Genomic DNA, 27464 nt, shown 5'->3' on the forward strand with positions numbered 1-27464 from the left:
CTTTCTTTGTTTTGAATTTCAACGTTGCGTATTCTAATTCCATCATGAACTAAGTCTTTTTATTAGTTTAGGGTGTATTCTTATTATCAACTAATTCTCGTTATTTTATACCAATCTCGATTATTTTTCATGTTGAGTAATTGTTATTGTACGTTGTTGTTATCAGATAACTGTCCATTATTTGTGTGAACGATTAAATTGTGACTGATAGATTGAGTTTAATAGATTGCTTCTCATAATTGACAATTACCATGAATAATTTGATGTTAATACGAAGAACGTAGTTAGATGGGATTGAGAATGAGGAACCTCATGTCCTTGTGTTTCCATTAATCTTTCTTAATTCATTCACTCTTGCTCTATGTTTGATCAATTGTTATTTTTATTTGCATTTCATCTCTTTGCATATTTAAATTTGTCACTTTAAGTCTTGTTTTATTTCATCTTAGTTTGAAGGTTATCACAATAGTAAATTTAGGTTAATTTGATTTTTGTTAGAACAACACTCTACTTATTACTATATTACTTTGATGATATTGTGCACTTGGAAATTTTCACAGCAACAACCCTTTCTATTTCCAGCCATCAGATCAAATGAATAGAAAAAAAAAAATCAATCGGCGATAACTATGTAGTGTGATCTTTCATGTCCGTTTGAAAATCACTAGGAGAGGACCATCCAAGTCTTCTCCGATTTTCATGGCGCAAGATTTGAACACGGCAAATAAATAGACAATAACTTTTAAGATATCTTTAGTGGTTGTTTGGTAATGATCATGAAAGGAACAAACAAATTCCTTTGGTTTGGTGAGAATCCATAATCTCTCTTTTATAAAATAGTAAAGTCCACAAACTAATTCCAAATGTGAGGTTAGTCAAAAAAGCGCGTTTGACATCAAAGTCAAGCGTTCAGGAACCTCTCCTGATCTTTGTATGGAGATTCTTATGACTAATAAGTGTGGATCGTTGGATGAAAATCTAACGGTTATAAACAAAGGATTCCTTTAAAATTATAATAATTATAGCCGTTGAATTTTCTTCCAAACGGTCCACACTTGTTGATCATGAGGTTCCCATACAAAGATCAGGAGGGGATCCTGATCCTTTTTACTCCCCTATCACTCTCTTTTATTACTATTGTTGTCTTCGTCCTGCTAATTGGTTCTCTCTCTCTCTCTCTCTAGACTCTCGTGGGTTTGTTGAGAACTTGACCGTGTATTGCTGTGATATGGGTGCTCAGGATTTCTGGGTGGTGATTGTTATTGGCTTTTGCTTCCATGCTCAAATCTTGAGCTCCCAGAACTTGACATGCAATCCCAACGATTTGAAAGCATTGGAGGATTTCATGAACGGTATAGATTCTGTGATTGAAGAGTGGGGCAGCAATTTTTCACCTGATTGCTGTAAATGGGCAGGCATCACTTGCAATTCTTCGTCCTCTCTCGGATTGAACCATTCCATTGATACTTATAGAATGGTTAAACTGGAGCTTCCAAAGAGAAGGCTACTGGGAAATCTCTCTGCATCTTTGGGGACCATGGACCAGCTCAGAACCCTCAATCTCTCTCACAATTTCCTCAAGCACTCGCTTCGAGTTTCGCTCTTCCATTTGCCAAATTTAGAGGTCTTAGACATGAGTTTTAATGACTTTTCCAGCCCCATTTCTGTCGATATCGATTTACCTTCAATCCAGTACCTTGACATTTCTCAGAACTTTTTGAATGGGTCCCTTCCTGGCAGCATCTGTGACAACCATTCTACTAAACTTCGGGTACTCAACGTGGCCGCTAACTGCTTCTCTGGCAATCTTCCACCAGGTTTTGGCAATTGTACTTCCTTGGAGGACCTTGACCTGAGCGCTAATGACCTTACAGGCACAGGTGATGGTATATTTCGTCTGCGAAAGCTAACCCAGTTGAACATTCAAGATAACAAGCTGTCAGGGGCCCTCAGCGAAGAATTCGGTAACCTCATTAACCTTGTTCGTTTGGATATCTCAACTAATGGATTTTCAGGAACTATCCCAGATGTTTTCCACAGCCTTGGAAGATTACAGAATTTTGTAGCTCATTCAAATCTTTTTGGTGGTCGGATACCCCCTTCTTTGTCGAGTTCATCGACTATCACTTTGCTTAATTTGAAAAACAATTCGTTGCAAGGCACAATTGATCTTAATTGTTCAGCAATGACTAGTTTGACCTCTCTTGATCTCGGTTCCAATCGGTTTGATGGGCCTATTCCCTCCAATCTTCCCTCCTGTCAACATTTGAATACTGTCAATCTTGCCCGTAACAACTTCACTGGCGAAATCCCAGAAAGCTTCAAGAGTTTCCATAGCCTCTCTTACATCTCGCTGTCAAATTGCAGCCTTTCCAATATCTCTTCTGCCCTTCAAATTTTACAGCAGTGTCAGAACCTGACTACTTTGGTTCTCACCTTGAACTTCTGTGGCGAACAATTTCCTGCTGATCCAACCCTTCAGTTTGAAAAGCTGAAGGTTCTTATTATTGCAAACTGTAGGCTCACAGGTGTAATACCCCAATGGTTGAGTACTAGCAGCAGATTGCAGTTGTTGGATATATCGTGGAACCATTTGGAAGGAACAATTCCAGCCTGGTTTGGCAATTTTAGCAGTCTTTTCTACTTGGACGTGTCTAATAATTCCTTTACGGGGGAAATCCCGAGAAGCTTAACCGGACTCCCGAGCCTCATTAGTGGGAGGATCTCCATTGAGGAACCTTCCTATGATTTCCCTCTTTTCATGAAGTCGAATGTAAGTGCACGTGGGTTGCAGTACAATCAAGTTTGGAGCTTTCGGCCTACATTGGACTTTAGCAACAACAATCTCAGTGGACCAATCTGGCCGGACTTCAGAAAGCTGAGGTTGCTTCATGTTTTGGATTTGAAGTACAACAGATTATCAGGACCAATTCCGAGTAGTTTATCTGAGATGGTGAGCTTGGAAACCCTGGATTTGTCTCATAACGAGCTTTCGGGGATAATCCCGCCTTCGTTGGTTAAGCTTAGCTTCCTGTCCAAGTTTAGTGTTGCTGACAATCAATTGTATGGGGTGATCCCTACAGGAGGTCAATTTTTGACCTTCTCAAGTTCAAGTTTTGAAGGGAACAATCTTTGCCGCTACGATGTTGCGCCTTGTCCATCCGGACAGGATGATCCTTTGGGAACATGGTTCGGCAAATCAAACAAGGATTATACCGGAGTTATTGCTGGAGTGTGTTTCGGATTCGTATTTGGAATAGCATGTTTCATTGGAATAGATAGGTACGTCTGGACATTTTAAGGAGAGTACATCCTTCTGTTTTATGTTTTCTTTTGTATGCTCGTGACCTAATGTATAAAGAGTAGTATTTCAAAAAAAAAAAAAAATAGAAGTATAAAGATTTGTAACTAGTAAGCTTTTGGTTAATTCTAGCATCAGATTATCTGTATGTAGCAACACTCACACACAAATGATGAGTACCACACTTGTACATAAACGGTGAGAGGTGCCGCATACGGGCATTTGTATGCAAGAACTTAAGTAATGGGAAGTGGATTCCTTTGAATGTAACAAAACAAGGTTAATTGTAAGGGATACGGTCCATACGAATTGGAAATTACTTGGGTGGAAGCATGTCCTGTGGAGCTCCTCAATTCCCCCTCTCTTACATATGCTTGACGGGTTAGATGAATTATTTAATAACTTTGAGAAGTTAAAAAAATGAACACATTTCTTTTTTGTGATGTTGTATTATTAATACGTGACATTGTTGACAATGTTTCAATATAACTTAAAAGTATTGATGAGGTTCGACTGTCAAACCAATTGATGGAAACATGCACACACAAAAAAACCACCTAGCTCCACCCCTACATTCAGGCCCCATCCACCCACAATTTTTGCGGCTTGGGCCGCCGTAAGACTAACCACTGAGCCTAATGGAGGCTCTTGTGCTTTCTAAGTTATGATTATTCTCTGGTGCTCATAGGCAACACCAAAAAACCACCTAAAAGCTCCACTTCTGCATTCAGGTCCCACCCACCTAAAATTTGAGTGTCTTGGGCAGGCTTAAGACTACCTCCCCTGAGTCTAATGGAGGTCCTTACTTGTGCCTTCAAAGTTATGATTTCACTTGTGCTCATGCCTATTTACACATTTAACCTTCTTTGCAGACTTTTACATGTGGTGAGAGGTCTTTTTTTAATCACGGATGCTACACATCCTTAAAGATGTCATGTGTTAATTGTTTTTTATTGTAGTTGTTAAGATATATTTTAATATATTGTGCGTGCAAGAAGCATTTTTGTAATCACGGATGTTACGCGCTCTTAAAGATTAATTGCTTTAGTCGTTTAACATTGTTATTTAGTAAGAAATTGTTTTATAAATTATGCATGTGAAAGATTATTTCTTTATCATATACGCGTGTGAAAGTTTTTTTCTTTAGTTGCTAATCATCATTTTATTCGTGCAAAATGTCTATCACATATATCTTTCATACTTTTTGCAGCATTAAACGGGATCCCCACGCATTGAAAGGAGAGACAAAACATAACCATATGAGCTTCTTCGATCAACATTTAATTTACTTGATAAAGACAAATAATTAGACGACATTCAAAGTTGATCCCTTTTATCACTAAAAAAGAAGTAATAAAAGCATGGTTTCTTCTTCTCGAGCATTACAGTTCGACGAAATGAATCAAATTCTTTGTAATCTCAACGGCCAATGAACCTGTAAAGATCATGTGAAAGAAAGCATTAACATGTTGAGTTCATCAATTGGATGCAGACATACAAAGATAAAACATGACCCAAATAAATTGATATGCATTTCTGTTACCACATATCACCAAATGGCTTTCTCTCACTAACTCGAATTGCAAACTGGAAAAGCTGAAGACCCAGAGAATGTCGAAAATGCAATTTAGGGTGGGTGGGGGTTTAATTTTTCGATTAGGTGAGGTATGGAGATGGGAAGATCATCGACATGACAACAGATTCGAAGGCATAGCCCCGGAGACGGCCAAGAAGGCGGAGAACCTCCATGGAAGCGACGACTGAAGAAGCCTTTGAGCCTGCCAAAAGCATAAAGTGGTCCAAACCCAAATCAACAATGGCAGACCTAGAAGCCCATTCTCTTGAACATGGGCTACACAGAAACCTTCAGAACCTAAAACCAAAGATACAAATTTTCCATTTAATATGATTTTTTTTTCAGCATTTTAAAACCAACTTGGGAACTTAGAACCCGGAATTTAATTTTTTCTTAATTTTATTCGATTAATTTTTTATTTTCTAACACCCAGAACCCAGAAAATTGCAGAGAGGGATGGAGATAAGCATTGTCTTTGCACTACTAACATCATGGCTAAACCCTAGTCATTTTCATAAGTGATTTTCCTAAAAACTGTTTGAAAAAAAAAAAAAAACCAAAAATTGGGGCCAAGTCTTCTCTAATTTCTATGGAGCAGGTTTATGCAGTTGATCTTTCGTATCCTTTTGAAAGTCATTAACAGAATCACTCATAGATTGGGTTTAGGATTTTAATTGACTTTTCGAAAAGAACGTGAAAGGAGTTTTTCCACAAATTTGCGTTTGGTGTGCTTCTCCCTGTAAGTGAATCTGATCCTTCCAAACAAAATTCCTTTGGTTTGGTAAAGAATCCGTAAATTTCGGTGATTGGTGATTTTAGTAGTCCATGATTTATAAGATTAAAGTCCACAAGATCTAGTCCACAGACTAATTCAAATTTGAGGTTAGTGAAAGAAAGCGTGTATTTTTTTTGTCAAAAAAAGAGAGCGTGTTTGAACTATCACTCTCTTTTATTAATATTGCTGTTCTTCTTCCTGCTAATTGGTTCTCTCTCTCTCTCTCTCTCTCTCTCTCTCTCTCTCTCTCTCTAGACTCTTGTGGGTGTGTTGAGAACTTGCCTGCGTGTTGCTGCGATATGGATGCTCAGGATTTCTGGGTGGTGATTGTTATTGGCTTTTGCTTCCAAGCTCAAATCTTGAGCTCTCAGAACTTGACATGCAATCCAAATGATGTGAAAGCATTGGAGGATTTCACGTCAAGTTTAAAAACTGTGATCCACGGGTGGGGAAGCAGTTTCTCATCTGATTGCTGTAAATGGGAAGGCATCACTTGCAACTCTTCATCCTCTCTCGGAATTGGATTGAACAATTCAATCGATACCTTTCGAGTGGTTAAGTTGGAGCTTCCAAGTAAAAGACTAGCAGGCAATCTCTCTGCATCTTTAGGCACCTTGGACCAGCTTAGAACCCTCAATCTCTCTCAAAATTACCTCATAGGCACGCTTCCAACTGCCCTTTTCCGTTTGCGAAATTTAGAACTCTTAGACTTGAGCTTTAATGATTTTTCCGGCCCCATTCCTTTTGGTATTGATTTACCTTCAATCAAGTTCCTTGACATTTCTCAAAACCTTTTGAATGGTTCCCTTCCTGGCAGCATTTGTGACAACAATTCTACTCAACTTCGGGTACTCAACGTGGCCGCTAACTACTTCTCTGGCAATCTTCCACCAGGTTTTGGCAATTGTACTTCCTTGGAGGACCTTGACCTGAGTACAAATTATCTTACAGGCACAGATGATGGTATATCCAAAGCTTTATTTCGGCTGCCAAAGCTAACCCAATTGAGCATTCAAGACAACAATCTAGCCGAGCCACTCAGCGAAGAAATCGGGAACCTCGTTAACCTTGTTCGTTTGGATATCTCAAGGAATGGGTTTTCAGGAACAATCCCGGATGTTTTCTACAGCCTTGGAAGATTACAGAATTTTGTAGCTCATTCGAATAGGTTTGGTGGTCAGATACCTCCTTCCTTGTCGAGTTCATCGACTCTTTCTTTGCTTAATTTGAGAAACAATTCATTGCAGGGCTCAATCGCTCTAAATTGTTCAGCAATGATTAGTTTGACCTCTCTTGATCTCGGTTCCAATAAGTTTGATGGGCCTATTCCCTCCAATCTTCCTTCTTGTCGACATTTGAGTGATGTCAATCTTGCCCGTAACAACTTCACTGGCGAAATACCAGAAAGCTTCAAGAATTTCCATAGCCTCTCTTACCTCTCCCTGTCAAATTCTAGCCTTTCCAATATCTCTTATGTACTTCAAATTTTACAGCAGTGTCAGAACCTGACTGCTTTGGTTCTCACCTTGAACTTCCGCGGTGAACAATTTCCTGCTGATCCAACCCTTCATTTTGAAAAGTTGAAGGTTCTTGTTATTGCAAACTGTAGGCTCACAGGTGTAATACCCCAATGGTTGAGTACTAGCAGCAGATTGCAGTTGTTGGATATATCATGGAACCAATTGGAAGGAATAATTCCAGTCTGGTTTGGCAATTTTAGCAATCTCTTCTACTTGGACATATCTAACAATTCTCTCAGCGGCGAAATCCCAAGAAGCATAACAGGGCTTCAGTGCCTCATTGCGGGTAGGATCTCAATTGAAGAACCTTCCCCTGTTTTCCCTCTTTTCATGTGGATGAATGTGAGTGGGCGAGGCTTGCACTTGCAGTACAATAAAGTTTGGAGCCTTCGGCCTACATTGGACTTTAGCAACAACAATCTCAGTGGAGCAATCTGGCCAGACTTCAGGAAGTTGAGGTTGCTTCATGTTTTGGATTTGAACAACAACAGATTATCAGGACCAATTCCGAGTAGTTTATCTAAGATGGTGAACTTGGAGATTCTGGATTTGTCACATAACGAGCTTTCGGGGATAATCCCGCCTTCGTTGGTTGACCTTAGCTTCTTGTCCAAGTTTAGTGTTGCTGACAACGAATTGTATGGGGTGATCCTGATAGGAGCATATTCATGCGACTTAAATGGCTTGTTCTCGTGCATTTACGTTATGTTTCTTTAGTTATTTTAGTACTTTAAGCTATTTTCGTGTGTTTGTAGGTCCAAAGGGCTAAAGGAGCAAAAAGATGCATTTTGGAGACTTTTGGAGCACTTTTGGGCTAAGGACGGATAGCTTATGCTTGAAGCCAAAGTGTTGGACGAAATTGAAGACCTAATTGGAGCCAAAGTGTTGGAACCTTGTTCTCTTTAGTTTTAGGACATTTAAACCTTTCCTAATCCCAATCATGCCATGCATAACACACATCCATTCTAACACATTGTCATTGCACATGCATTTCCTTCATTAGTTAACCCACATGCACTTATCACTTATCATCACCACATATCATATCACATTAATCACTTATCACTTATCATCACCACTTAACCACTTATCATATCATAACCACATATCATATCACTTATCACTTATCACTTAACATATCATCCACCTACTTCACCTACAACATCCACCTACTTCACCTACAACATCCACCTACTTCACCTACAACATCCACTTCACCTACAACATCCACCTACTTCACCTACAACATCCACCTACTTCACCTACAACATCCACCTACTTCACCTACAACATCCACCTACTTCACCTACAAATGACATAGCCATATGTTCCCTCCACTACTCCTATAAATACCCTTGCATTCATTCATTCAGAAACATCTCATTTTCATACAATTCCACACACAACACATCCATTCCATTGTACATACCACAAACACATCCAAACCCCCCCTTGTTGCCGTGAGTTCCCTTGTAATCCAAAAACCATCTTTCCATTTCCATCACTCCTCACTCCATTCCACACTTCCATTCCCCCAAACCAACTATCCTTAGAACCATATGCTACAACAACGAGGAAGAGAAGAGGACCTAAACGTTCATACAATTCAAGTTTGAGTTGTTGGAATGTTTAGGCGATTCTTTGATTTCAATGTTTCATTTTAATTCTCTTTGTTTTGTACGTATAAGGAATGGAAGAGAAGAGTGCCTAAACGTTCATACAATTCAAGTTTGAGTTGTTGGAATGTTTAGGTGTTTCTTTAATTTCAAAGTTATGAGGAAATAAACCCCCCTTTAGCTAGGGGGTGATTCGAAATAAATGTTTATACTTGCATTTTGATTTGATTACCTTTCGTTGGAATTTCATAAGTTTTGAATTCAATTTGTTTAACCGTTTGATTGATAATTTATTTATGAATGTTTATTAAGAATGCGCGCTTAATTTTCATGCATAAATATGACGCTAGAATATAAGTGAATTTCACCTAATCGTTATGAACTTATATTCACAAGTAGTGGAGGTTGCTTATAAACAATCGCGTTAAACGAATTCTTGGCACGAGTTTCATGCTCATCATAGTAACGAATGCCTCGTCAACACTTATAGTTTTCATAATGCTTAATGATCTTTGATCGTATCTTTATTGTGCTGTTCACGTAAAGGACTTTTGGAGAATGTGGTGAATTGCGTTGCGCTAACCCATCCAATTCATTAACTTAAGGAAAACTTGACGGTTAATTTAAGCGGACCTAATTAACCCGGGGCGTTGAGTTTCATAATTTATCGAAAGACCAACTGAGAATCAATCTTGTATGCAAGTGTAACATGTATGGAGATGAACCCCTTAGCTAGCATTCATCCATAAATTTCATATTTACATTCTGTCTAGTTTATTAACTTGTTTCGTTATTTCAATTTTCGTAAAAACCTCAATCCCCCTTTTGCTTTAATGTTCATTTTAGTTAGAATTCAATTTAGTTTGTGTTTTTAAAGCATTTTGAGTTTTTGGTTTGTCTTAGTGTTTTAAACTTTATTTTACGTTTTTGAGTCAGTTTCCAAGAGATTTGCAATCCCTCCTAATCCCCGGTCCAGAACGATCCCTACTTATACTTATACTACAAATCGACAAAAAGAGGGTTTAAACTGAGAATCAATCTTGTATGCAAGTGTAACATGTATGGAGATGAACCCCTTAGCTAGCATTCATCCATAAATTTCATATTTACATTCTGTCTAGTTTATTAACTTGTTTCGTTATTTCAATTTTCGTAAAAACCTCAATCCCCCTTTTGCTTTAATGTTCATTTTAGTTAGAATTCAATTTAGTTTGTGTTTTTAAAGCATTTTGAGTTTTTGGTTTGTCTTAGTGTTTTAAACTTTATTTTACGTTTTTGAGTCAGTTTCCAAGAGATTTGCAATCCCTCCTAATCCCCGGTCCAGAACGATCCCTACTTATACTTATACTACAAATCGACAAAAAGAGGGTTTAATTTGTGTGCGTATAAATCTCGCATCAAATTTTGGCGCCGTTGCCGGGGATTAGAAAATTTGCTAATCCCTTGGATTGTTTGTTTCTGTATTGTCTTTTAGATTTAGTTTTTTTTATTTGTGTTTTGTTTGTTAAGAACAAGATGGCACTTGATAATGCTTCTCTTTTGTCACAACTCATGGAAAGGTCCCAAATGCAAAGAGTTGATATATTTAATCTTCAATCAAGGAATAACGTGTTTTCCAATACTTACAATTCGGATTGGAGTGATCATTCAAACTCTATGTGGTGGGAACCTCAAAATGCTCAACAAGGAGGATATTGGCAGCCACCACAACCTCATATTCAATATGCCCAACCAAATTTATGTTCGTCAATAAATTATAATCAAAAGCTTGATGAATTAATTTGTTTGGTGCAGGGCTTACAAAATCAAGACAATGAGGCTCAACAAGAAGGATATTGGCAGCCGTATGAGGAGCTCTATTCAACGCCTATGCAGCCACCACAACCTGCCCAAAGTAATGTAGGTAATTCAAATGATAATGATACGATTTTTCAAATACTTACTACTCTGGAAAAGCAAATTGGGCAGATAGCGGAGTTCGAAGGACAATTTTGCGACCAAGGCGAACTCCCTAGTTCAACCATTGCAAATCAGAAGGGAGAATTTGAAACTGCCAAGGAAATCATGTTGAGCAGTGACAAGGAGGTTGGAACGGACCCTCAACCATCAAAATCAAATCACAAGGAAGAGGAATACACCCAACCCACGGAAAGGGTGGAAACACCTTTACCGGAGGCTCCTATTGCTCCTATGCCATCTAATACAGGTATGGTTGTTCCAAATTTCATTATTTTTAACCCTATTCCTTGCAGATTCATGACTTCCAAGGAAGAAGAAGGTGAAAAAGACATCTTGGAAGCCCTTCCAAAGGTGACAAGTAGGGAATGTCATGAATCCATCAAAGAGGACGTTCTTGAAACCACAAAATCCAAAAAAGTTAAATTTGATGACATTGGACAAGTAATAACCATCACTTGCAATCTGGCCAAGTCCAATATCCCTGAAACTTTCAAAGGAGTGGTATTTGTCATTGAGTTCTTGTCAGACAAAACAAGTAAGTATTTTTTTCCAAATTCCATTAGATTTTATACTAACTTGCTATTTTTTTTGAATCAGGCACCTACACTAGAATTCAAACCAATGCCGGTTCACTTCAAGTATCACCTTCCATTCAAGGACCAATTCCATGCCGTTTGATTTTATTTATGTTAATAAAAAATAAATAAAAAAAATAAAAAAAATAAAAAAAAAAGAGAAAAAGAAAAAAAGAAAGATACTAAACATGGAGAAAGGTGGAGCTTCACAAAGGTTGTTTGCGTGAAGTCCCACTACGAGGCGCAGAAGCGGAAGGCGCAGAAGCGGGAGGCATAGAAGCGGGAGGCATCGAAGCGGAAGGCATCGGAGCGGGAGGCATCGGAGCTAGAGCATTCCAGGCCTCAATACTTGGCCAAGCGCTGGATGACCCAGGAAAAAGGTGCCTCTGGAGATAAGACGCAAGCCTTTGACGGTCACTGTGAATTCGACCCTCAGATTCTTGCAGCTCATCAAGCTTCCTTTTCATCCCCGACGAATAGTTATTTGCAAGCACATGCAAACTTCTATTCTCGTACTTAAGCTGCTGGATCTCTTGCTTAAGTCTTTCCACCTCTGCCATCAACGATTCCACCTGACGGGAGCGGGCAAGCAGGCGTAGGCCCATGTTGGACACAGAGCTCGCACACTGAACACTAAGTGCGAGGGACTCTTGAACGGCCAACTCATCGGACCGTCCTGACAGCAGCCTACTATCTTTTGGAGTGAGGAGGTTTTTAGCTACTATTGTAGCTGTTGTGGCGTCCTGCATCACAGAGTCTTCACCTGAAAGAGGACCGTTAGAAGATAAAAAAGAAGGGCGCCATACATTACCTTGACGGGGCGCAACCGGATCGCTGCTGAGACTCAAATCTAAGCTAAGGTTCGATGAGTTTGCCATTTTTTTCAAAAGTGTTCAAAGAGAAGGGGTGGATGGAGTTAAAAATTTCACAAAGGGCCGGAGTCGAGTTTCAGGAATGGGAAATCTTCAGAGTGTGTATGTTGGCGGTGATCGATAGCTCTATAAAATGCCAAGGCGACGCGTCCATCAATTCAAAAAGCCGGAATTTCCGGCGTAATTTAGGCGACGCGTTCTCTGCTTTTCAGAAGACGCGTGCAGCTTTGTCAAAAGGAGCCGCATCTGCACTACCACGTGTCGTTCAGAAAGCGAAGGGGCGTCGTTCAGAAATCGAAGGGGCGCCTGCTCAGAAATCGAAGAGGCGCAAAGTTCGGCGACGCTTTCTCTGCTTTTCAGAAAACGCGTGCAGCTTTGTCAAAAGGAGCCGCATCTGCACTACCACGTGTCGTTCAGAAAGCGAAGGGGCGTCGTTCAGAAATCGAAGGGGCGCCTGCTCAGAAATCGAAGAGGCGAATTCAAAGATCGAAGAGGCGCCACTATTTCAAAAAGCCGAATTTGCGGGATCAAAATGTTTGTCGACAAGGGTAAAAAGTACCACCACTTGATATTATCTCTATATATGTCGACCTTCGTCTTTTATGGCAGGGCAAACCTGAAGAAAATGCCCAACTCTCCCTCACCTCTGAGGGCGCACTCCCAGCAAAGCCTTTCGAAAGACTCAATTCTTTCTTCTTCCCCAAAGATGATACCAAATGCCTGGAGTACATATGACCCAGGAGGAAACGGCGGATAGAAGCATGTGCTGATTCATTCACCGCTTCTTCAAAGCAAAGGTATCTCATATCATCAAGGTCAAAAGCAAAAGTATCTCATATCATGCTCTTTCCCTGTCTTTTTCTTTGTCCTTGTTCTTACTCGCATGGCAAAGTAAAAGAAGCAATCAGCCGGCACTTGGAGTCAATCTTCCGATCTGGAGCCAACTGCCTGGAATCTATTCCTGATTGCTTACCTAGCGTTGCTCTCGAGTAGTCATCTTCAACGGTTGATACACTTCCGGAGAAGGGACCACTTCTGCAAAGGAGAGCGAGTAAGGCAAGTGAAAATGATACATTGAAGCATGTGGAGACAAACATAGGCTGAGTTATCCTCCAACCCTTTTCAATACGAATTGGAAAGATTGAACAAAGAAACAGACCAAAAGGGTAAGCTCAGACCTTCGGGGGAGACCAAAAGAACCATCCTGCTGCCCAGTTCAAGAAGTAGCACAAAGGAAAATCAATGATGGGCGGAAACCAGTTCGAGAGTAAGCCTGTGGAATCATCAAGATCAAGCCTCAATGCAATCAACAAAGAGAAGAGGGAATTTACACTCCATAACCAGATTTGCGTCCCTAAACTCTTCTCTTTGTTAATTACATTCTGCCATGTTTAGTATGTTTAGTTGTTGTTTGTGTGTTTACTTATGTTTTGTGTGAATCTATGCTTAAAACATTGAGGACAATGTTTGATTTAAGTGTGGGGGGGGGTAACTAATGTTGTTAATGCAAATTCGTGGGATTTTATCACCCATAACTTCAAATGTTGTTCCTTGCTGTTTTAAGGTGTTTTTAAGTTGTTTTAGAGTGTTTTAGTATGTTTTGTTTTTATAACTCCGAAAAGCACATAAAAATTTGAAAAATTGTTTTGAAAAGCCTAAAAAGAGTGTTTTGAGTCGTTTTTGTGAGTTTGTGTCTTAGGGTACCTTCCAACACAATGATAAGGATTTGGTTTGTAATTGCATGACTGTTAAAAAGAGTTATAAACATAGAGAAAAGTTTGATTTACTCTTGGTTTATGCTTAGTTATGGTTATAATGTATGACTTCACATGCAATCATAAAAGAAAAATTCGTTTTTGTAACATGCTTGAAGGAAGGAACTCAAACAAACGCTACAACCCTGTGAGACTCGAGCCATTACCTTCTTTGGAGAGTTATTTTCTGTGATTCTTTGTTTTCTAAAGTTGTTGAATGATCTCATTATTCCTTGCTTGGTTGCTACTTAGAATGCAATTGTATCATGATAGAACTAAATGCTAGAACTTATATCCGTTTCATTCAAAGCATGATATTGAGTTGCATAACATATATCAAGATGAAGTTGTGTAGTTGCCACCATAGCCAAATAGCCTTACTTCCCATATTTCGTATATATTGTAAGTCTTAACACCGTTGAGCCTCGTTTAACCTATTTTCTTTGCTAACCATATCACCCCTTACCTAGCCTAGATTAGGACCATCCGTACCCTTGTTCTTAAAAGATAGTGAGCATGACTTAAATGAATTCCTTTTGAGTACATTTTGCAAGAAAATGAGTGTGGGGGAGTAAAAGTTTGTTCTTAAGTTTGTATGTTTTGAGAGTCAAAAGAAAAGAAAAAAAAAAAAAAAATTGTGAAAAACATATGAAAAAGAAAAACAGAAAAGAAGAGAAAAGAAAGAAAAAAAAAGAAAAAAAAGAGCTTGTTCCCCCTTGTTGTTCAAAAGTTGAGTTTTCATTCAAAAGTGAATTCTACGTTAATTCAAATGCTTTGCTCGCTATTTCTTTAAGAACCTTTGTTTTCCATATACCTTCTTTGTTAGCCAAATACCTTTAGCCCCGTTACACCCCTTTGACTTCTATCTTGATCGTTATGTGTTCAATAATGTGGAGTTTGAAATTGATATGAGCTTATGGAATCACTGGTTCTCATTCTAAGTAGTAGCATTCCATTCATGAGATCATATTCATGTCATTATCGTAAATCCAGAAAATGCTTTCCTTGTTATAACATATGTGAGTGTTCGTCTACATGTTTACATCAATCTTCTCACATATAACTAGTGTAGGGTGTGTAGTCAGAAAATCTGTGTGAAAAACGAGTGCATATCTTGTAAGGATTTGAGCAATTTCTCTAAGGCATGTTACTACATTCGAAATGTGTTTTAAATGCTTAATTGTGAACTAGTATGTGGTGACTATGATTAAGAATGTACTTAAGTGTAATGATGGCAAAAATCTGTGGGAATGATGATTTTTAACTTGTCATGTGCTTTGGAAATCCCTAAGACGGTTGTTGGAAGGTTTAGGTTGTGTTTTACTTGTTTTGTTTCGTTTGGTTTTGTTTTGTTTTTCTTTCTGTTTTGCTCGAGGACTAGCAAAAGATAAGTGTGGGGGTATTTGATAGGAGCATATTCATGCGACTTAAATGGCTTGTTCTCGTGCATTTACGTTATGTTTCTTTAGTTATTTTAGTACTTTAAGCTATTTTCGTGTGTTTGTAGGTCCAAAGGGCTAAAGGAGCAAAAAGATGCATTTTGGAGACTTTTGGAGCACTTTTGGGCTAAGGACGGATAGCTTATGCTTGAAGCCAAAGTGTTGGACGAAATTGAAGACCTAATTGGAGCCAAAGTGTTGGAACCTTGTTCTCTTTAGTTTTAGGACATTTAAACCTTTCCTAATCCCAATCATGCCATGCATAACACACATCCATTCTAACACATTGTCATTGCACATGCATTTCCTTCATTAGTTAACCCACATGCACTTATCACTTATCATCACCACATATCATATCACATTAATCACTTATCACTTATCATCACCACTTAACCACTTATCATATCATAACCACATATCATATCACTTATCACTTATCACTTAACATATCATCCACCTACTTCACCTACAACATCCACCTACTTCACCTACAACATCCACTTCACCTACAACATCCACCTACTTCACCTACAACATCCACCTACTTCACCTACAACATCCACCTACTTCACCTACAACATCCACCTACTTCACCTACAAATGACATAGCCATATGTTCCCTCCACTACTCCTATAAATACCCTTGCATTCATTCATTCAGAAACATCTCATTTTCATACAATTCCACACACAACACATCCATTCCATTGTACATACCACAAACACATCCAAACCCCCCCTTGTTGCCGTGAGTTCCCTTGTAATCCAAAAACCATCTTTCCATTTCCATCACTCCTCACTCCATTCCACACTTCCATTCCCCCAAACCAACTATCCTTAGAACCATATGCTACAACAACGAGGAAGAGAAGAGGACCTAAACGTTCATACAATTCAAGTTTGAGTTGTTGGAATGTTTAGGCGATTCTTTGATTTCAATGTTTCATTTTAATTCTCTTTGTTTTGTACGTATAAGGAATGGAAGAGAAGAGTGCCTAAACGTTCATACAATTCAAGTTTGAGTTGTTGGAATGTTTAGGTGTTTCTTTAATTTCAAAGTTATGAGGAAATAAACCCCCCTTTAGCTAGGGGGTGATTCGAAATAAATGTTTATACTTGCATTTTGATTTGATTACCTTTCGTTGGAATTTCATAAGTTTTGAATTCAATTTGTTTAACCGTTTGATTGATAATTTATTTATGAATGTTTATTAAGAATGCGCGCTTAATTTTCATGCATAAATATGACGCTAGAATATAAGTGAATTTCACCTAATCGTTATGAACTTATATTCACAAGTAGTGGAGGTTGCTTATAAACAATCGCGTTAAACGAATTCTTGGCACGAGTTTCATGCTCATCATAGTAACGAATGCCTCGTCAACACTTATAGTTTTCATAATGCTTAATGATCTTTGATCGTATCTTTATTGTGCTGTTCACGTAAAGGACTTTTGGAGAATGTGGTGAATTGCGTTGCGCTAACCCATCCAATTCATTAACTTAAGGAAAACTTGACGGTTAATTTAAGCGGACCTAATTAACCCGGGGCGTTGAGTTTCATAATTTATCGAAAGACCAACTGAGAATCAATCTTGTATGCAAGTGTAACATGTATGGAGATGAACCCCTTAGCTAGCATTCATCCATAAATTTCATATTTACATTCTGTCTAGTTTATTAACTTGTTTCGTTATTTCAATTTTCGTAAAAACCTCAATCCCCCTTTTGCTTTAATGTTCATTTTAGTTAGAATTCAATTTAGTTTGTGTTTTTAAAGCATTTTGAGTTTTTGGTTTGTCTTAGTGTTTTAAACTTTATTTTACGTTTTTGAGTCAGTTTCCAAGAGATTTGCAATCCCTCCTAATCCCCGGTCCAGAACGATCCCTACTTATACTTATACTACAAATCGACAAAAAGAGGGTTTAATTTGTGTGCGTATAAATCTCGCATCAGATCCCTACAGCAGGTCAATTTTTGACCTTCTCAAGTTCAAGTTTTGAAGGGAACAATCTTTGCCGCTACGATGTTGCGCCTTGTCCATCCGGACAGGATGATCCTTTGGGAACATGGTACGGCAAATCAAGCAAGGATTATACCGGAGTTATTGCAGGAGTGTGTTTCGGATTCGTATTTGGAATAGCATGTTTTATTGGAATAGATAGGTACATCTGGACTTTTTAAGGAGAGTACATCCTTCTTTTTTATTATTATTTTGCATGTTCGTGACGGAATGAATAAACAGTAGTATTACCCAAAAAAATAAGTATTTTTGTTGTAAAGTGAGGAATTTCAGCACCAGGCACCACACTCACACTTAAATGGTGAGAGGTGGGAGTTTGTGTGCAAGAAGTTATTTTAAATGATGGAGGTGGATGCTTTTGAATGTAACAAAAAAAAAAAAAAAAAAAAGAGTTAATCTTAGTTTACTATCTTGAAATTTCTTGGTTTTCAACATTTGATACATGAAATTTTTTTCATCCTAAAGTGGGACCTAAAGTCGTAATTTTGAGGCATCTTATACATCCATTAAAGTTGCTGTTAAATCAACCGTTAACTAGTGACGTGACGTCCACATGGACAATGACTGGGCGTCACGTGTCAATATGGGCCCACATGAATATTAAAAAACTATAAAAAAATAAAAATTATTTAAAAAAATAACTTGGGTTATTTCCTACCTCCCCCGACCCTCCTTCTCTTCTCCCTCTCTTCTCTCCTCTACACCCTCACTCCCTCACTCCTTTGATCCCTCCCTCCACCTCCACGTTGGAATTTCAGGGTCATCCAGGAGAAAGATCGTCAGAACCCGTGGACGACACTAATGTCAAAGGTTTAAAGTAGCAGGAACTGGAAAAGCAGCCATGGCTGCAGATTTGCGTTTCTAGCGGCGCACGACATCCTCGTGGTTGCCCAACAGCTCATCAATTTCTCTGGCGATCAAGCCCAGCAACCCTTCCGCCTTCCAAGCCTTCAAAGTGATAATTTGGGTGTCGGGTTGGGGTTTTTTCTTTTAGGTTTTTAAATTTTAAATTTTAAGTTGGATTGATCTGAGGAGAGAGAAAGGAGGGGGAGGTGAAGAGGGTGGAGGATAAGGAGAATGTGGGTCGGGGAGGTGGAGGGAGGGATCAGGGGAGCGAGGGATTGACAATGCGGAGGAGAGAAGGGAGGGAGGGTCGGGGAAGGTAGGAGATGACCCAAGGTTTATTTATTATTATTTATTATTATTATTATTATTTATATATAAATAAATTTTATTATTTTATAATTTTTTTAATATTCATGTGGGCCCATATTGACACATGGCGCCCAGTCATTGTCCACGTGGACGCCACGTCACCAGTTAACAACTAATTTAACAGCAACCTTAACGGATGTATGAAAATATGCCAAAATTATGACTTCAAGTACCATTCTGGGATAAAAAAAAAACTTCATGTATCAAATGTTAAAAACTAAGAAACTTCAAAGTAGTAAACTGAGATTAACCAAAAAAAAAAACAATAAAACAATACTGTAAGGGATACGGATTGGCAAAATACTTGTCTGGGAGCATGTCCTAAGGAGCTCCTCAATTTCCCCTCGTTTACATATGCTTCTCTTTGGCAGTACACCGGTGCCATAAGTTCTCCAAATTCTAGCTTATGAGGACCAACTGACCAATACGTATACACACAAAAGAAATAAACATCTAAAAGCTCGGGCCCCTGAATTCAGCCTCCCACCCACCCAAAATTTTAGTGTCTAGGGCCGTATACAAAATGAATGTGGTCTCTCAGTGGTTTCAAGTAATGACTGACATGTATTATTGTCATAAATTTAATATGTGTAAAGCAATGATCGAGGCATAGAGAAACCACACCCATTTTAAGTGCAGAAGATTGAGTCTAGTGGTTATTAAAGCATGTAGTGTAAGCCACTAATTCTTAAAAGTTAAAAACCTAATCATTCTTTTCTATAAATGCGATTAATTTAGCCACTAATTCTTAAAAGTTAAAAACTTAATCATTATTTCTATCTTTTTTAATAAACGATATTATCTACACTAAAGGGGAAGGCATGTGTTTAGACTCACAATAGATTAGCAATAATGTGGTTCAACTTCGTTTTTGACGAGAATCAAACCTAAGATCTCTCACTTATAAGTGAATAGACTACTAGACCACTAACTACTAAGTGACTAATCCTTATTTCTATAAATACAATTAAATAACAGATCATCTAGGAAAACTAAATTTTAAACCAAATCTTAAGACTTAATGAAACATAAGATTAATTTTCTCCTTTATTATTTCTATAGTACGTAATTATGTGGATGATGAGTGACAGACGACATGGATCACATTTTCTACATATAAGCATCGTTTGGTACATTGATTGGCAATCTTGACTCAAAACCGCACTGTTGAGGCCATATTTGATGGAGTGGCTAATGGTCCAAAAGCTAAACAATGGTTTGATTTATCAAAAAATTCATCTTCAACTGAAGATTGGGCCATGACATTATTTGGCCAAAGAGATATCATACTGGCCAAATGTAGCCAGCCTCTTAGCCTATTTTTTGAGAGCCAATTCCTCAGTTGCAATAATTGATTTAAATTCAACAGCTAGATTTGAAACCATCCAAAAGTTGTTTAATTAAATTAACTAATAAAATTTAAAATACAAACTTAAAACTAATAAATTATTGAGGCGATTATGTTTAGCATCTTCGGTTAGAGATGATATATGAATATGGTCTAATACTATTGTTGACCCTAAAAATTACAAAGCCTACATGGCGTGCAGGCTGAATAATTAATAAGCTAACTACGTCCTTCGGTTGAATGCGGGGCGTGCCAACTCGTCGGCCAAGCTCAGCCGAGGAGTAAAATCTGTTGATGTTGCGTTGAGCGCGTTGCTGACTTCTTTATCTTGCGACTGCAGCCGAGGAAGGAACAAATCTCGGCCTTTGGATTCTCGAGCCTAAAGACAAAGCTGCTAATTCTGTGAAGTTCACAAATCGTCGGCGCCCGATTCGGTCACAGTGATTATATTCGTAAGAGTGTAAGCACGTCGAATCGACACCAGACTGTACGGACACAAGTATTCAAAGGTGATGTATGTCTTGATGGTGAATGTGGTTCAGCCGTCGGAATGCCGAACTCTGAAACTCACTTGTGAGTATCCAATCGTAAAATCATTCGGCGTCCAGTACGCCGAATGCCGTAACTCGTAACACTTTACTTCACCGAGAAGGCTAATAAGATGACCTCTGCCAATAAGGATTCGAAAACCTTTCTCGACCGAGACTTAGATAGGTAACCAATCAGCCTCGACGCAGTGCTGTTTATCCAAACTGAAGGTGCTCCTCGGTCGGCTGATTCTATGGCAACAGTGTTGTTTATCCAAACTGAAGGTGTTCGTCGGTTGCCTTCACAGTGCTGTTTATCCAAACTGAAGATGTGTTGGCGAGAAAAAGAAAATAAAAAATCTCAAGATGTTTGAGAGGTTTTGCGCAGGGTAGTTGTGGGTTGAATTGGAGGTCTCGAATTGTTGCATGATGTCTAACTCCTTCTTGAGATCAAATTAAACTCATATCTGGATTGGAAGTTCTTGTTTCGTTCCAACTTTGCTTCGAACAACCCTATTCCCATTAGGACTTTGAACTCACCCCTTTTTGGAGCTTTATTCATTGTTGGTCGAGAATCTTAATTGCACTAGGACTTCCTCGACCCCTTTACTTATCTGAATTACTCTTTCTTGTAATAGGACTCGACCATCCTTGTTGAATGGCCTAAAATCACCAGACAGCCTATAGTATTTTTGACACGACTTTGGGCCGAGCACAAACCAACACTCGGCCCACCAATATTATTTTGGGCCCAAACAACTATTCGTTTAGAAAATAATATTTTGCAAAGCTATAATTATGAACGAGGCTATATTTAGCATTTTTGATTGAAGATGCCCTGACAATCCTTACTTGAACCTTGATCGAGTAGGGGTTTTTGGTAAGTGAAAGGATTCATTAGGAATGCCGTTAGTTTAGATTCCCGTGACTAGTATGGAAAGAAAGCAATTAGTATTTGGAAGGTAGCTCCATTGACACGGCAAGAGTCCAGGTGGCAGTATAAGACCAGGCCAAATTTTGTTTGATTACCTTAACAGTAACAGAGGTGCAGTAATCCTTGGATTTGACTTTTGGCTTTGACTTTTTTTCAAAACATAGATATGGTGTCAAGTAGTAAGTAAAAAGGTGACATAGATAAATTAGGGCAAAGTCTTGTCTAATTTTGTATGTAGTAAGTTTTGTACACGTCGAGGGACAATGACTATATAGTTGATTTTTAGCGTTCGTTTGAAAGTAATTATAAAAAGACCAGCCAAGTCTTCCTTGATTTTCGTTCCAACTTTGCTTCGAACAACCCTACTCCCATTAGGACTTTGAACTCACCCATTTTTGGAGCTTTATTCATTGTTGGTCGAGAATCTTAATTGCACTAGGACTTCCTCGACCCCTTTACTTATTTGAACTACTTCTTCTTGTAATAGGACTCGACCATCCTTGCTGAATGGCCTGGAATCACCAGACAACCCATAGTATTTTTGACAATGCTTTGGGCCGAGCACAAACTAACACTCGGCCCAACAATATTATTTTCGGTCCAAACAACTATTCATTTAGAAAATAATATTTTACAGAGCTATAATTATGAACGAGGCTATATTTAGCATTTTTGATTGAAGATGCCCTTACAATCCTTACTTGAACCTTGATCGAGTAGGGGTTTTTGGTAAGTGAAAGGATTCATTAGGAATGCCGTTAGTTTAGATTCCCGTGACTAGTATGGAAAGAAAGCAATTAGTATTTGGAAGGTAGCTCCATTGACACGGCAAGAGTCCAGGTGGCAGTATAAGACCAGGCCAAATTTTGTTTGATTACCTTAACAGTAACAGAGGTGCAGTAATCCTTGGATTTGACTTTTGGCTTTGACTTTTTTCAAAACATAGATATGGTGTCAAGTAGTAAGTAAAAAGGTGACATAGATAAATTAGGGTAAAGTCTTGTCTAATTTTGTATGTAGTAAGTTTTGTACACGTCGAGGGACAATGACTATATAGTTGATTTTTAGCGTTCGTTTGAAAGTAATTATAAAAAGACCAGCCAAGTCTTCCTTGATTTTTGTTGAGCAAGGTTTGTTGTACACGACAAATAGATAGACAATAACTATAAATGTTGATCTTTAGTTGATGAAGAACCAATAATTTCAATGATTTGTGACTTTCGTAGTCCATGATTTATATAGGATTAAAGTCCCCAAATAATGAACTGTAGTCCACAAACGAATCCCAAGTTTGAAGTTAAAGAAAGAAAGCGTGTTTGACTTCAATGTCAAGTAATTTCATTCGATCTTTCCCTATCACCCTCTTTTATTAATATTGCTGTTCTCCTTCCAGCTAATTGGTTTTGTCTCTCTCACTCTCTCCCACTCTCTCTATACTCTCGTGGGTGTGTTGAGAACTTGACTGTGTGTTGCTGTGATATGGGTGTTCAGGATTTCTTGGTGGTGACTGTTATTGGCTTTTGCTTCCAAGCTCAAATCTTGAGCTCTCTGAACTTGACATGCAATCCAAATGATATGAAAGCATTGGAGGATTTCACGTCAAGTTTAAAAACTGTGGTCGACGGGTGGGGAAGCAGTTTCTCATCTGATTGCTGTAAATGGGAAGGCATCACTTGCAACTCTTCATCCTCTCTGGGAATTGGATTGAACAATTCAATCGATACCTTTCGAGTGGTCAAGTTGGAGCTTCCAAGTAAAAGACTAGCAGGCAACCTCTTTGCATCTTTAGGCACTTTGGACCAGCTCAGAACCCTCAATCTCTCTCACAATTTACTCATGCACTCGCTTCCGACTTCGCTCTTCCATTTGTCGAATTTAGAGCTCTTAGACTTGAGTTCTAATGACTTTTCCGGCCCCATTCCAGTCGATATCGAGTTACCTTCAATCCAGTTCCTTGATATTTCTCAAAACCTTTTGAATGGTTCCCTTCCTGGCAGCATCTGTGACAAAAATTCTACTCAACTTCGGGTACTCAACATGGCCCCTAACTACTTCTCTAGCAATCTTCCACAAGGTTTTGGCAATTGTACTTCCTTGGAGGACCTCGACCTGAGCACAAATTATCTTACAGGCACAAGTGATGGTATATCCAAAGGTATATTTCGTCTACGAAAGCTAACTCGGTTGAACATTCAAGATAACATGCTGTCAGGGGCGCTCAGTGAAGAAATCGGTAACCTCATTAACCTTGTTCGTTTGGATATCTCAACTAATGGGTTTTCAGGAACAATTCCAGATGTTTTCCACAGCCTTGGAAGATTACAGAATTTTATAGCTCATTCAAATCGTTTTGGTGGTCAGATTCCCCCTTCCTTGTCGAGTTCATCGACTATTTCTTTGCTTAATTTAAGAAACAATTCATTGGAGGGCTCAATCGCTCTTAATTGTTCAGCAATGATTAGCTTGACCTCTCTTAATCTCGGTTCCAATCTATTTGATGGGCCTATTCCCTCCAATCTTCCCTCTTGTCGACATTTGAGTGATGTCAATCTCGCCCGCAACAACTTCCCTAGCGAAATACCAAAAAGCTTCGAGAATTTCCATAGCCTCTCTTACCTTTCGTTGTCAAATTCCAGCATATCCAATGTCTCTTCTGCCCTTCAAATTTTACAGCGGTGTCGGAACCTGACTACTTTGGTTCTCACTTTGAACTTTCCTGGCGAACAATTTCCCGCTGATCCAATCCTTCATTTTGAAAAGTTGAAGGTTTTGATCATTGCATATTGTAGGCTCACAGGTTCAATCCCCCAATGGTTGCGTACTAGCAGCAGATTGCAGTTGTTGGATATATCGTGGAACCAATTGGAAGGAGCAATTCCAATCTGGTTTGGCAATTTTAGCAATCTCTTCTACTTGGACATATCTAACAATTCTCTCAATGGGGAAATCCCAAGAAGCTTAACTGGACTACCGAGCCTCATTAATTGGAGGTGCCCAACTGAAGAACCTTCCCCTGATTTCCCTCTTTTTGCGTTGAGGGTGAGTGGACGAGAATTGCAGTACAAACGAGTTTGGAGCTTTCGGCCTACATTGGACTTCAGCAACAACAATCTCAGTGAAGCAATCTGGCCAGATTTCAGGAAGCTGAGGTCGCTTCATGTTTTGGATTTGAAGTACAACAGATTATCGGGACCAATTCCGAGTAGTTTATCTGAGATGGTGAGCTTGGAGACTCTGGATTTGTCTCATAACGAGCTTTCAGGGATAATCCCCCCTTCGTTGGTTAAGCTTAGCTTCTTGTCCAAGTTTAGTGTTGCTGACAATGAATTGTATGGGGTGATCCCTACAGGAGGTCAATTTTTGACCTTCTCAAGTTCAAGCTTTGAAGGGAACAGTCTTTGCGGCCACGATGCTTCCCCTTGTCCTTCAGGAGAGGATGGTCCTCTGGGAAAATGGTACGACAAATCAAACAAGGATTATACCGGAGTCATTGCCGGAGTGTGTGTCGGATTCGTATTTGGAATAGCATGTTTCATTGGGATAGATAGGTATATCTGGAATTTTTAAGGAAAGTACATCCTTATTTTTTTTTCTTTTTTCTTTTTATTTATATTTTGTATGCTCGTAACGTAATGTATAAATAGTAGTATTACCCAAAAAAAGTGTTTGGGTTGTGAAGTGAGAGAAATCACAGCCCAAGGTTACCTGTATGTAACAACACTCACACATAAATGATGAGAGGTGCCTTATACAGGCATTTATATGCAAGAACTTATCTCAAGTAATGGGGGTGGTTGCCTTTGAATGTAACAAAAATAAAAGTATATATTGTAAGTGATACGGTTTGAAAAATACTTGGCTAGGAGCATGTACTGAGGAGCTCCTCAATCCCCACCTCCTGCATTCAGCGCCGACCCACCCCAAACTTTGTGTCTTAGGTCGTATACCTTTGGGCCGACATCAGACTACCTCTACTGATCCTAATAGCGGTCCTCACTTTGCTTTCTAAGTTAGGATTTTTCTCCAGTCGACATGCCTATTTACACATTCATATACACGTGAGTAAAATGGACGAACAAGATGAATCCTTTAATTTACCTTACAACCGGGTGAAAGAAACCCGAATTGCAAACTCGAAAAGCTGAAGACCCGATTAACGTCACTCCCTTGCTCTCTCTGTTTCCTCTCTCTGGCGTCCGTCTCCTCCACTCCACTTATGCAATTTTTCTTTTTCGAGAAGTAATATTTTCATTGTTTATTTTCCCTCCAGCCTTGTCGTATTTCCTTCTTTTTAATCGAACAATGGGTTTGCCGTGGCTGTGTGGAACACTACGAGAATTTCAGGAAATGCAATTTAGGGTGGCGGTTTATTTTGACCTGGTTGTAGCTTCTGGTTGTGTTATAAGGAAAGGAATCATTTCCAAATTCCTTTCATCAAATCCATTAATCCGAATTATTGAAATTTGATTCAACGACTAAAATTATTATAATTTTTAAAATGACTCCTATTTTTAACCGTTAGATCAAATTTCAAAAGTTCGAATTGGTGGATTTGATGAAAGGGATCCGAAGCCGTGTTATAAATCTAGCCGTCCAGATTAATTAATGGCTCAGAAAAAAAATGTGCAAATAAGATGTGTATTTACCTATATACGAGCACTACTAGGCTAAGAGGCCTTGGGCTAATAACAACTTAGTGCTTACACGCTGAGGCCCATTTAATACTTGATCAGGGCAAAAAACCCCAGCCGAAGCCAGTGCTCGAGAAAGTTTGTTAGGGATGTCCCGTTCTAATGGGGTCGCATCCGCAATCTGTAGCGAGTAGTCAGTGGTTGATTACATCGTTAGTCTTGATTCCTAATTAATAGGATGCAAATTTATTCATTTAATACTACAGTTTAACGATATTTCTTTTGACTTATACATGAGATATTTTATGATCAAATCTCGTAGATAGTAAGTTCGATAACAATTTATTTTCTCACCCTCAGTGTAAGTATATTTTTGCATATAAATGTATGAGATTCTAATTGATTATATCTTTCGTGTTGGAAAATCAAATAAGACATTGGGAGGATGTATTTAATTGAGAATTTGAGAGATTTTAATGGACTTATAAATCCATGAATTTTTTTAGATTTTAATTGATTTGTAGAGATTCTATGTAAAATTTTAATTCAATTCCCTCAAAATCTTATACGAAGATATGAGATTTGTAGATACTTAAAATATACAACAAAATATCTTCAATTCTCTCTAATTTCACAACTTTTTCAAATTCTTTAAAATAAATTCACAATTGAATACAATTGGAACATTATAAACTTCTTTAAAATCCTAATTAAATACACCGGATTTCTAAGGATGTTAATAGTCTATCTTAAAATCATAATTGAACATACTTTGAATTTCAGAAAATCACTTAAAATCCAGATTGAATACCCATAAACTCATTAAAAAAATTAAAATCCCTTAAAATCCTAATTGAATACACCCTTTACTTTTGGCACAAGAAAAGTAAGCATATGATTTGCAGGGTCTGTTACTTGAGTACTAGTTATGACGAAAATCCATAGAGTAAATATACCATGCTTGACATTGAAGCATGTAGTGTAAACCACTAATTCCTAAAAGTAAAATATTAAGTCATTATTTCTCTAAATGCGATTAACATTGATCATTCGATCAATCTTAAACTCAGATTTCACGAAACATAAGATTAATTTTCTCTTTTATTATTTCCCTAGTTCATATGTAGATGATGAGTGACGCAGGGCTTGGCTCACATCTTCTGCATATAGGTCTTGTCTGATACGTCAAACTGGACTGACTAATCTTTGCATCAGATGATACACTCTAACCGCCTCAAATGTAAGAGAATCCAATGAATTAGGAATTTAGGATATTTCTGGTGGGCGGCTGGTTGTACGTATTAAATTAGTGGTAGCTCAAACATGAGGATTGAGGACTGAGGAGGAGGAATGGAGGATCATACAGATAAAGGTGCATGAAACTTTTCATATTAA

The 27464-nt window shown here is 38.5% G+C and overlaps 3 pseudogenes across 1 annotated transcript; all 3 read left to right on the top strand.

Annotated features, from left to right (window-relative positions):
- The first annotated feature begins 1180 nt into the window (after window positions 1–1180).
- Window positions 1181–3525, top strand: LOC137730491 (phytosulfokine receptor 1 pseudogene; annotated as a pseudogene).
- A 2340-nt stretch (window positions 3526–5865) lies between these two features.
- LOC137730624 (phytosulfokine receptor 1 pseudogene) lies at window positions 5866–7889 on the top strand (annotated as a pseudogene).
- Window positions 7890–22855: 14966 nt separating this feature from the next.
- On the top strand, window positions 22856–25203 carry LOC137732975 (phytosulfokine receptor 1 pseudogene; annotated as a pseudogene). The gene has a single exon (XR_015957914.1). The product of XR_015957914.1 is annotated as a phytosulfokine receptor 1 pseudogene (transcript).
- The last annotated feature ends 2261 nt before the right edge of the window (window positions 25204–27464 follow it).

The sequence above is a fragment of the Pyrus communis genome, chromosome 16 (genome assembly GCF_041283825.1).
Source record: "Pyrus communis isolate YQ-2024b chromosome 16, ASM4128382v1, whole genome shotgun sequence".
NCBI classification, from domain to species: Eukaryota; Viridiplantae; Streptophyta; class Magnoliopsida; order Rosales; family Rosaceae; genus Pyrus; species Pyrus communis.